Source organism: Talpa occidentalis, unplaced genomic scaffold, assembly GCF_014898055.3.
Source record: "Talpa occidentalis isolate TD23 unplaced genomic scaffold, MPIMG_talOcc4v2.1 talOcc4.10, whole genome shotgun sequence".
NCBI lineage: Eukaryota > Metazoa > Chordata > Mammalia > Eulipotyphla > Talpidae > Talpa > Talpa occidentalis.
In genome coordinates this window covers 87002682-87015522 of record NW_023600993.1, presented here as the reverse complement: position 1 = coordinate 87015522, position 12841 = coordinate 87002682, and the positions used below count along the sequence as shown (strand labels likewise).

At 46.0% G+C, this 12841-nt stretch overlaps 1 non-coding gene across 1 annotated transcript; it reads right to left on the bottom strand.

Annotated features, from left to right (window-relative positions):
- Window positions 1-12189: 12189 nt before the first annotated feature.
- LOC119237755 (small nucleolar RNA SNORA64/SNORA10 family) lies at window positions 12190-12324 on the bottom strand. Its single transcript, XR_005123400.1, has one exon. It is a non-coding gene; the product is annotated as a small nucleolar RNA SNORA64/SNORA10 family (small nucleolar RNA).
- Window positions 12325-12841: the final 517 nt, after the last annotated feature.

Here is a 12841-nt window from a genome sequence, read left to right as displayed (position 1 = left end):
TGCCCTTGGGGAGCTTCGGGCCAGTTCTAAAGAGCCCTTGTTCTGAGTCCTGAGCTGACCTTGCTGGGCCTTGTCTCCTCACCCAACTCCCAACTGAAAGCTGATATCTCTTCTGTGACCTGTCACTCTTCTGTCCCCTAGGGAATTCTGCATGTCCCTCCCACTCACCAGGCTACTGGCTGCACCGTGAGGGATCCCTGTCCTCCCCACATCCTCATCCCACAGCACCACAGTCTCCTTCTTCACATCGTTGGCACCATTCAGATCATTCTGTGGCACTGTCTTGAATTAGAACCTCTTTCCTGTCTCTAAACTCCTGTCGTGCCCATACCCACCTGGCCACAGGGCACACATCTGATCCCTATCCAAATGCCATTCACTGAGCCACTGCTATGTCTCACGGTACAGGACGAGACTCCCCTCCCCAGTGTCCTGTGAATTTAGGCAGCTCCACTGTTTGGGGAGCCAGGTTTGGGCTAGGAAAACCTTTGCCAAAGCAGTGAGTCCTCGCATCTTGGCCCCCACATCACCTCTAACCTCTGGGGGGTCCTACTCTCTCCCCAAGGCTCTTGACTGCCAGGGAGTCAGGTGCAGGCCCCAGTGCTCCTTCCCAGATTTGGACACCCCCTTTCCCCACTGGAGGGTCACAAAGCCTGTGGTAGCTGTGAGCTCATCTGACCCTCATCTGGGACCATGAGGCAAAGTAGGGTTTGGGGTTCCCATTTCACAGATAGAGAAACAGAGGTATGCATGGGGAGAGCATGACTTGCTAAGGCTACCAGGTGAGGAAAGGACAGTGTTGGGATGACAACCCTGGTCTCCTGATCTTGCCCGCAGGCTCCTGCAACACTGAATGGTCTGCTCTGTGCCTGGGAAGCTCAGGCATCACCACAGCCCTTGGCAGTAGCAACCACCACTTACCCCTTTATAGATGGGGAGACAGAGCAGAGAGGGGACTTGCAGGCTCCCAGTGCCTGAGCAGCAGAGACCCGAAGGCAGATTGTCCTGACTTCAGAATACATACTTGCAACTTAAGCCACAGGCCTTGGTGGCGGGGTGGGGGCGGGGGGTGACATTTACATCCAGCAAACAGGGGTTCTTGCAAAGTGTGGAGAGGAGGTAGAGGTGAGGCTGGGAATCAGAGAATTCCTGCAGAATGAATTGTCTCCTCTCCCAGTTTCTAGGAGCATTAGCATGAATCATAGCTCCCGCTCAAGGAGGAACAATTAATGAGGGTTTCTGAATAGCCCAAGAGAAGGGCAGATGAGAGTGGAGCTGCTGGGTTGGCAGAAGAGTGGGGTTCAGCAGCCGGCCCCCTTAATGAGGATAATGGCCATGATGGTGACACCGCTCTGATAAAGAAAGACGCAAGGAATCAGCCCCACCACAGCAGCTAAGATTCTCTGAGCACTAGCCTGGTGCTGAGTGCCTTATGGTCAAGCCTTTTATGGCTTTATTCCTGCCCCCATTTTGCAGATGAGGCCACTGAAGTTTAGGCAAGTTAGTTAACCAGTCTGAGAACACAGTGATAGTAAAGGGATGGCTCAGGATTTAAACCACAGGTGCATCTTCCATACCATGTTGTGAATCCATGGGTTTGAGCAGAGGTACAAGAAAACTTTCCATGCAGATAGATATATATATACACACACACACAGATATTTATATATATATATATTTATATATATCAAATACACACACACACACACACACACACACACACACATATATTTATCCCCCCACAGTTATTTATGGGAATCCATGTCTTGATTCTCAGCATTTCTATTTCTCTTTTCCAAAATGCTGCCTTTCAAGAGTGACTTCTTCCACACACCTTCCCACCTTCCCTGCTACAGTCACTCCTTTCTCTTTCTGAAAGGGAGGCACTTGTCTCTTTGTTCCCAGTCACTGATGCCAGAGCATAAGCATAGCCCCAGAGTGTAAGCATAGCCTCCAGGGCTCAGAACAGGAGGGGTTGTGGCTAATTCTCCAAAGTCCAAGAAGAGAGTCAGGCAGTTTTTGGATTTGCTTTCAACAATAGGGGAGTGTTAACTATTGCGAAGGGTGTTAATCTATTTGGAGTCCTTGAGAAACAATTTTTGATAACATTTCACCTTGTTATTTTTTGTCCTATACATTGGAAGCAGATCAAAGAATTGAGCAAGACTCTTAATAAAACTCCTCGCGTGTCATCTGCCTATTTGGCAGAAAAATAAGCAGAATATTTTTTATAATGTTGAGTTCTCCAATGATGAAAATTAGGTTTCTGTTGGGTGCTGAACTCTTGTCTCCTAGTAATAAGTAAATTAATTGACAGATAAAAGAACTATTTGAGGGGAAAAAAGCATTCACTTCCAAATCAATACTACTTTATGTTTGATTATAATTAAAACTTTTAGTACACTGTGTATGACTGTTAATTGTAATGATAATAATAAAAGATTATTTTAAGTATAATGTCTTAAGAAAAATGTCTTTCAAAGGAGATCTGAAAATTTGTAATCCACATACATATTTTTGATATAGAGAAGTGCACCTCTCAAGAGATATCCAACCTCATCCCCCATCTTTTTCCATTTGTTAGTTTCTCAACAGCTTTGCTGGCCTTCTGACTATTCCTCTTCACAGCAGCATTTTTTCTACCCCAGGACCTTTGCACATGTTGCCCCTTCCAACTGGATTGCTAATCGCTCAGATAAAATTCAGCCTAGTTTTTACCTTCTATAGTCTTTAAGTCACCTTCTCAGTGAAATCTTCTCTGACCTCTACATCTGACATTTCTCCCCCTTTTACTCAACACTTCATACCTCCTGCTTTGCCTTTCTCCCTCCTTTGCACCGATTTCTTCTTGCAAAGATACCAGTCACATCAGATTAGGATCAATCCTCATGATCTCATTTTTAACTTCATCACCACTTTGAAGACCCTGTATCTAAACACAGTGACATTCTGAGCTACTGGGAGTCAGCATTTCAACATATCATTCTGGAGGGCATGGAATTATGTCTGGGGGACATAATTCAACCCATCAAGTAGGGGATAGTTCATTTTATATAAATTCTTCCAGTTCTATGCTCATGATCTGTGCAATTTATGTATGTGTGTTCTTCTTCAATAGAAAAGGTCTGAGAAGTATATGGCCTTTAAAAGTGCTCCAATTCATGGAGCAAAGAAAGTTTGTTCAATAAATGATGCTGGGAAAACTGGGTCACTACATGCAAAAGAATGAAGCTTGACTACTACCTCACACCATACACAAAAACCAACTCAAAATGGATTAAAGAACTAGACATAAGACCTGAAACCATAAAATACATAGAAGGAAATAAAGGTGAAACACTACATGACATGCACCTCAAAGACATCTTTACAGACACATCACCCAAAGCAGTGATAGTGAAGGCAAAGATCAACAGCTGGGACTACATCAAATTAAAGAGCTTCTGCACAGCAAAAGAGACAATAACCAAAACAAAGAGAAACCCCACCAACTGGGAGAACATTTTTGCACACAACACCAATGATAAAGGATTAATCACCAAAATCTACAAAGAGCTGATGAGACTCAACAAAAACAAAGAAAATAATCCAGTCAAAAAATGGGCAGAAGAGCTAAAAAGAAACTTCTCTGAAGAGGAAATGCAAATGGCCAACAGGCATATGAAAAAATGTTCAACATCACTTGTAATCAGGGGAATGCAAATCAAAACTACCATGAGATACCATCTTACACCAGTGAGAATGGCACATATTAAAAAAACTAGCAACAACAAATGTTGGCTAGGGTGTGGAGAAAAAGGAACTCTTCTGCACTGCTGGTGGGAGTGCAAACTGGTCCAACCACTATGGAGAGCTGTGTGGAGATTTCTGGACCTACTAAACATAGAGCTTCCATATGATCCAGCAATTCCACTCCTAGGTATTTACCCAAAGGACAAAGAAACATCAATTCCAAAGAGCACCTGCACCCCTATGTTTATAGCAGCACTGTTTACAATAGCTAAGCTTTGGAAACAGCCCAAATGCCCAATAATAGATGACTGGATCAAGAAGATGTGGTACATATATACCATGGAATATTACTCAGCATTCAAAAAAGATAAACACATGCAATTTGCAGCAACATGGATGGCGCTGGAAGGGATCATGCTCAGCGAAATAAGCCAGAAAGAAAAAGAAAAATACCGGATGGTCTCACTCATAGCAGGAATCTAGAAAACTTAAATAAGGGACCAGGAAAAAGAATAACTATAAGAAAGTGAAAATCAAAATCAACAAAAAACTATGAACCAGAGACACTCTCTGGGGTGTGGGGGTCGGGGAAAGGAGGGATTGGGGTCAAAATAAGGGGGTTGCAATTGTATGGGGAATATAAAAATAAAATTTAAATTAAAAAAAAGAGTCTGCTAGCAGAACTGAGGTTAGGAGAGATGGGGTCTTAATATTTTAAATGAAACAAAAATTTTAAGAATTCCCAAAATAAATAAATAAAAGTGCTCCAATTCAGCACACACAAAAGGGTTTGGAGTCCTTGCAGGTCGACATTGTTCTGATTGAAATCACAGTGTTTTCTGAGACCACAGGGTGATGTCCCACAAGACATCAGAGAAAGAGCCCTCTGGATTGCATATCCAGACTCTGGGGAAGAGCTGGCTGCAGGTGGGGGTGAGGCTGACTTGCCTCATCTTGCTAAGCCTTCCAGATAGAGGTCTGCAGGGGCTGCTAAGCCTGGTTACTGGGGCCCCCTGAGTGGAAGGGACTTAGCCGTGGGTCATCCAGGCTCTTGGGTTCCAAATGCCCTCAGCCCTGACTCACTGTCCCAGCCCTCAGGCCTGCTATCACCCTACCCTGCTGGGGCTATTTATCTTCCTTCTGTTGACTAAAGTGTGAAATGGAAGAAGAGCCTGCAGGAGGCTGGGCTACCAGCCAGCCCTTCCTGGCAACACTCTCAGCCTGCACTCCTTGAGAATGACTCCATGTTCCCACACCAGTGGCAACTAAGGGCACATCCTGACAACCTGGGAGGAAGGAGAATGGGGTTAGGAGAGGACCATAGGGTCAGGGGACCCGGATCCTTTCTTATTCAGCGTGACTTGTTGTGTGACCTGGTGGAGCCCATCGGCCTATCTGGTCCATGGTCTCCTCTGCTCTGTCCGTCCTCTCACTCAGGAGAGAAAGTCACTCGAGGTTGCATGAAAGGCGATGTGAAGGCTGAGCCACTCTCATGGCCGTGACAGCCCTGAGTGGTATCGCCCTTCAGTTTGCCAGTCACCCTCCCGCCCACCAGGAGCCTCCAGGTAGGTGCCCTTTTCTGTGTGGTTTTCCATGTCGTCCTTTGTCTTTCTAACTCAAGCTGGAGGAGGCCCGCCCTGCTCCTCTCCCCAGTGCTCAGCAGGGTATGGATTACATTTCCACAGAATGGCGCAGGCCCTCCAAGTTGAAAAAAATTACAGTTATCTCACCACTAGCTCCCTTGAATCCAGGAATTGATCTTGTCATTTTATCCAAACAGGCTTGTGGTCTTGTGTTATATTTGGGGACACATTATCTTTCCGGTCCTATAAACTGCAACTGCATTGAATACTGGTCAGTCATTAAATAACATATTCCATAATATTTTTTGTTGTTTGAAGTGACAACACAGAGCTTGTGGTAGTTTGTTATTTGTCAACTAGCCTGTCTTTTGAGGACGTTTAGACAGCCCTTGTCCTGTCAAGGTTACAGAAGCAGAATGTGATTTTGGGGGGAGTCTTTGTGATTAATTTACTAAGTTTTGTTTTTTGTTTTTTTTTTAAACTTTTTTTTTTATTTTTTTTTTATAGAGGCATGTTTTATTTATTTATTTGTTTGTTTTTTGTTTATACATGCACTGGGTACAGTCAGAAGCGCGGGAGGGTGAGAGAATTCACCAGAGCCAGAGCGGGGAGCAGAGCAGGCAGAAGGACCGAAGTACACTGCTGAGGGGAGCAGGGGGCGGCAGGAGAGGTCTGCGCGCCATGTGGGACCCTCCTCCAGTGGCCGCGGAGCAGCCGGGGATCGAACCTGCGCCACGGAGGCCGCGGGCAGCTTCGCAACCCAGCGCTCAACCGCTGCGCCACCTGGGAGGCCCCTACTAAGTTTTGTTTTTAAAGCTCATAAAAACGAAGTTCATATTGTTGGTTTTTTCCCACCAAAAAAAAAAAAAAAAAAAAAAAAAAGAAAAAAAAAAAAAAGAAACACTGCTGGGAGAGTCGCTGAGACCCGGTGATGGGAAGTGACTTATTCAAAGCCCCACAGCTGGCCAGTGGCAGAGCTGGCACCCGCCGCTGAAGGCTGAAGTCTATGAGGTGTGGGGGCCCTGCGGCACCCTTGATGCCTCTTGGCAGGAGTGTGGGTGTCAGTTCAATTACTGGTATTTCCAGAGAAGTTGTGACACTTTCTTCTGCCAGAATCAGAATTCTCTAAGGAATACCAAGTGTTGTCAGGAGTGTTGAAAATTCCTGGCATCCCCACAGGATTAGTGCCACTCCCTCAGAGACATGGGCCTTCCATGAAACACTGGTATTTTTTTTTAAATAAATTTTATTTTTATATTCCCCATACAATTGCAACCCCCTTATTTTGACCCTAATCCCTCCTTTGCCGCGGACCAGCACAGCAGTAGACGATGAGGCCGTCTCAGGGTTGAGAGACTGCGCAGGGTGGTCAGGGATTCGGTTAAAGAAATGACAAACAGACACACTTCAAGAGAGTGTAAATCTGAGTGCAACTTTATTTTTGTTAGTGGCCAGTATATATGTTTTTTCTAAAGGCATAGGATTGGTGAACATCAAAGAAATCAGCTTGCTCATAGGTTTAGCTTATCATTGACAGGGCAGTGATTTATGTCCAAAATACATCTGGACCTAGCCACATTCCTAAGTAGACAGGCTATTAACTCTTTCTATATTCTTGTACTAATTACTACTACTACCACCTACTTATGTTTACTCATAATTAATTGTCATGGGTGAATTTATATTATAATGCAGTTAATATCAAAGGTACTAAAGTTAAGCACATAATAGAAAGATTATTAAACCAACAATTCTATTATAACACAGTGTTTAGTAATGTTTCATCTGCATTAGCCTAATTATTAAATTACATATGTTTTTTAATTAGCAATCAATGACCAGAAAAAGGAAAGATTTTAGAGAGACAGTTGTAGCAGAATAAAGTTTGTGGGCCTTGAGAAAGCGAGATAAGGTTCCAGGTGGTCAGCATTTCTTTTAATCATCTTTGTGGCAGCTTCTGGTGGTCGTTATCTCTTGGCAGGCATTCGGCTTCTCTGCATCTTAGGGAGTTTGCTGTTCTCCCGCTGCGCGCATGGTTCCTTGCCCACGCCGGACCTCAGGGACCATGGCAAGAGCCATTAGCCCTGAGGGTCACTGCAGGGGGAGGTGCAGCACTCCTTTCCCCGCCCCCCACCCCCATAGAGTGTCTCTGGTTCATAGTTGTTTGTTGATTTTGATTTTCACTTTCTTATAGTTATTCTTTTTCCTGGTCCCTTATTTAAGTTTTCTAGATTCCTGCTATGAGTGAGACCATCCGGTATTTTTCTTTTTCTTTCTGGCTTATTTCGCTGAGCATGATCCCTTCCAGCGCCATCCATGTTGCTGCAAATTGCATGTGTTTATCTTTTTTGAATGCTGAGTAATATTCCATGGTATATATGTACCACATCTTCTTGATCCAGTCATCTATTATTGGGCATTTGGGTTGTTTCCAAAGCTTAGCTATTGTAAATAGTGCTGCTATAAACATAGGGGTGCAGGTGCTCTTTGGAATTGATGTTTCTGTGTCCTTTGGGTAAATACCTAGCAGTGGAAACACTGGTATTTTTGAAGAAACAGCTGTCATTAGAATTCTTTTACGGGGCCTCCCCAGTGGCGCAAGGGGTTAAGCACAGCACTATGAAGCTATCTGCAACCTCAGCAGCATGAGTTCCATCCCTGCCAGAGAGCTACCCACATGGCGCAGCAGACCTCTCCTGACTAGCCCATTGCTCTCCTCAGCAGTGTATTTCAGTCAATCTGCCTGTTCTGCTCCCCACTCTTTCTCTGAATCCTCTTACCCCCATACCTCCATCCTGCACCCCAGTTCTTATATGCATAAATAAAGATATCTTTAAAAAAAAAGAATTATTTTAGAAACAAAAAATCCCTCAGGAGAGATTCCAAAAAAGTTCTCTGAGGAACATTGAGAAGATCTTCCTTATGTCAGTGAGTCTGTCCAACTCCACAGGGAGTTGCCTTAGAGAAGAGGCTAACTCCCCAGGGTAGGGATGAAACAGGGATGGGGATGGGGGGGTGGGAGTGCGGCTCAGATGCCTTGGGGAATCGGGTGAAAGCATCAACCTCTTCCCAAAACTTTGTAGATAGACCTGAACATACACAGGGCCCAGCCCCCTCCCCACCACCTCCCGGCCTCCAGACACATAGACATAAACAAACATATCATTTAAACTCACATAGAAACACAGACACACACACACAGACAGAAACCCACAGGCATGCATACAGACACACACAGATACATGGACACACAGACGGAGAGGGAGACTCATGCCATCACATACAGAACACAAACATAAACCCACACGCAGCCACATGCACAGATGCGACGCACACAGACACCTAAGCAAAAGCACACGCAGAGGCTATGGACACACGCACGCACACATTCAGACCCACATAGATTTGCGATGGTTTCAGGAAGGAACAATTCCTGCCCGAGTTGACCTCAGAGCCTCAGCCTCCTTCGGCCCAGGGGCGGAGTCTTTGCCCTGTGCCACGGCCCCCCACTTCTAGTACCTGCCAGAGTGGCCAAGTCCTCCCGGAGCCCTGCTCAGGTCCCTCAGGCCATCTGGGCTACCCCCTTGGTGCCTGGCCCACTCCTTGGCCTTGCCTGCCTGCTATTTAAGCTCCTCTAGGCTCCTGTCTTTCACTCTGTGTCAGGTGAAGGAGACCTGCCCGTCCCAGCTGGGAGGAGCCATGTCCCAGGTAAGGGCCTTGCATTCCCTGATCTTGGAGGCCTGGAGAGCAGACATGTGGTGGTAAGGAAGGAGTTAGAACCCTGGCTTCTAGTCAGTTTCCAGACCTGCAAAATGGGGACCCTCAACTTTAGGTATGTCTGTGTAACAGCCAACACCATACCTGTGGAAGCCCAAACCTACTCTTTCTAGAGACCCAAAATGTGTCAGTTCTCTTGAAATAATGTGTCAAATTCTTTTGAAAAGTCTTAGTTCTAGCCAGAAGGGGTCCACATAACCCCCAGGGCGACTCTACCTCTGACCTACCTGGTGATCTGGGGCAAGTCCCACCACTGGCCCACTCTGCTTTCATTTTGCCCTCATGAGGCAGACATAATAACAGTATCTTGTGAAGGTGAAACTGGGCCAGGCAGGCAAGGTGTTCAGTGGGATGTCTGCTGCCTAACAAGCATAGTAAATATCGGCTGTTGTCAGGACTACCACACATGCAGAGTGCTTTGGTGCCCAATGGGGCATTTTCCTGTTAAGAGGCAGAACATGTGAAAATATGACAGGTTTACAGGCAAAGGAACTGAGGCTCAAAAAAGTTAATTGAGTGCCTTGATCCAGCCATGTAGAAAGCAATGGTGAAGATCAGTGAGAGGCCAGGACTCCGGGTCCCACATCAGTGTTCCCTGTTGATCGACTGTTGTTTCTCTAGGGACCGGGAGTGAACATGGCTTTGTTTTTGTGGATTCTCCCCTGGTACCTGTTTAGCACAAGTCATGCTCAGTTAGAAATTTCCAGTCCCCAAACAGGTAAGTCATCCCATCCTTCCTGGAAGCTGCTTCCAAAGAGATTCCAGAAAAAGCAAACTCACTTTCTCTTGGACAAGCTGGCAACTGTCACCAAGTGTGACTCATTAGAAATGCTTAGATTTGTAAGTGACAGAAGTGGTGTCCGGAGGCGCTTTGTCAGAGAGTCCTAACTCCTCTTGGATCACCTTTTAGTGTCTAGAACATCATTGAATATAAACTACAAGTCACATCTTTGCTGTCTCATCATAGTTGTCCATTCTAACATTTAGCCTCCAGGTAAATCTTCCTAGCCTTAATCTCTGACGACCTAAGTCATGTGAGATCATGGGTAAGTCCTAAAGCATCTGCTTTGGAACCACATACCCCAGGCTTAGAGCATCTAATCTTCTGTGAAGGCCACTTTGGAAACCACCTGTACGCTTCAAGTCTATAGCGTGGCCCGTATTTTCTCTGAAGGTTTCTTATCAACTTCTGGCACCAGTTTGTGTCTTAGGGATTGTTTGGATGCAAGGAACATAAACCTTCTCTACAAAGTAGTTAAGGGGAAAAAATGATATATGAAAAAGGGAGAATGGTTATCTCACAGATTTCAAGGCTCAGAAGTCCCCTGGGCCTTTCCAGAGCACCACAACCAAGATTTGGGAAACTGTCAACTGCCAAAGCAGCTACCTACACCCTTTCTGAGGTTCCCATGGTTGTTTCTATTTCTCAGAGCACAATTGCATCATTGTGCTCCATTTCCCCATAAGTGGCCCAAATGTGCCACCTTGTGTCTGACTTGTCATTGCTGCCTGGGTCAAATGCTCAAAACAGTGAGCCCTCGAGTCTCAGTTCTCAATATGCAAGTGTAATCCTCATGCTGGTTTCTGGGCATGGTCGCAGAGTTCTGGTTCAGTTTGTTTCCGTCACTGGCAGGAGGTTGTGACCTTTTACTCACCCTGTGTCTTTGTCCCAGAAGACTACAGTCACCTGGAGACCTCCTGGACAATGTTGGCCTGTTGGGCACAGACCTTTTCAGTATGAATGACGAACGCACTGAGGTCACCATCACTTTTCCAAGTAGTGAAACTGTCCAGTCCTCTGAACACATCAACCCTGGGGCTAACATGGAGTACATTAATCTGAACTTCAACCCTGGCAGCATCATTGTGTATCAAGCCCAGCCCCAGCAACCCATTCCGCTGACCATAGTCTCAGCGAGGACCACTGAGCCTACTTCTGCTCCACCTCACCTACTTTTGTATCACGCCCTCACAATGACTGGGGCTACCCCCGCGCCACCCCTGACAATGACTAGGACTACTTTTGCGCCACTCCCAACAATGACTGGGGCTACTTTTGTGCCACCTTTTACAACGACTGGGGCTACCTCTGCACCACCCCTGACAGTGACTAGGGCTACTTCTGCGCCACTTCTGACAACAACTAGGGCTACTTCTGCTCCACCCCTGATGACAACTGTGATCAACCAGGCTGCTTCAGGTAAGAAACCCAACCTGCTGACCATGCTCCCACTGAGGAAGGCTGGGCCTGCACTACCCCTTCTCTACCCCGTGAAAACATATATAACAAACCACGTCATTCTGGATGAAACTGTCAGATGAGTAGTTAAGTCTCTGTTGATGAAAGTGATATGATGGTAAAAGATCCTTCTGCCACAAAGGAGTGACTCCCCCTGGACAGCCTGATTAAGAGGGAACAGAGTCTGTTACTAGCTACTCTGACCTTATGTTATCAACCTAACCATTTCAGGTGTGGGTGACATTACAGGTGTGGGTGGTATCAGCATCTCAGTATTGCTCCTTTTTCAGATGCTCCTCAAGGAAGCACTGCCACCTTTGGGGAGGCTGATCCTGGCAGTTATGTTTAGTTTGGGGCTGGATCATCTGGTAGTTTTTTGGTCTATCTGTGGAAGGACCAATAAATGGTCATCTTGCAACTGGGGAAACTAGTGGCTGCAGTCAGTTTGGGGCAGAGTCAATGAGTGGTTAGACCGGCGATAAGTCATGTAGTGATTATGGTAAAATTGGGAGTGGGTCATCTGGTGGTTATAGTCAAACTGGGGATAAGCCATCTCATAGGTATGGTCAGCGAGGGTCTGGGTCAACTGGGCCAATCTGGGGCTGGATTAATGGAGGCCAGACTGGTAATCAGTCACCTAGTTGTTATGATGAAACTGGAGCTGGGGGGTTTGGAGGGTATGGTCAGCCTGAGTGAATTATCTGGTGGTGTGGGTCAATCTGGAGCAGGGTCAATGAGTGGTCCAATTGGGAACTGGTCATCTAGTGATTATGATCTCTTGGAACAGGGTCAAGAAATGGTCTTCCTGGGTCTGGAACATCTGTTGATAACAGTCATCTTTTTTTTTTTCTCTCCAGAGCCTGTCACGCCCCTCGAGGGAAGAGTGGCCACTGAGAAGGCCAGCCTGAGGCCCTGAGGAGACCCTTGCTCTCTCTCCACATTACAAAAGTCACACGTGTGGAGGCAGATGTGACCATGCAGAGCTGGGAGAGATAACAGTATCTTGAGGCAAGAACCTATGGAGGATATGGTTGACCTGGGGATGGGACATTTTTTTCATTTTAGTCCATCTGAGACTAGTCAATGAATGGACTGCATCAGCTTAAAGTTGAGTCATCTAGGATGTTGGGTTAGTCTGAGGTTGGGTCAATGAATGGTCAGCTACACCATCTGATGACTCTTGAGTGTGGGGTTACATTATTGGGAGGATATATTCAACTTGGCAAAAGGATGTCTGATAATCATACTCATGTTGGGGCTGCATCATCCAGAGATTCTGGTCAGTTTGGGGCTAAATTATCTGTTGACTGTGGCCAGTCTGGCGCTAAGTCTCCTAATGGTCATGGCCAGTCTGGAACTGGGTTATCTGGACTTTGCTCACTCTGGAACTGGGTCACATAATGATATAGCAACTCTGAGAGGTTCTTCTTAGGTCATGGTGGGCCTAGACATGGCATCTCTGGCCCTTCTGATCCCATGGGAAAGGTGGAATCTAGAAATCTTGGCCAGA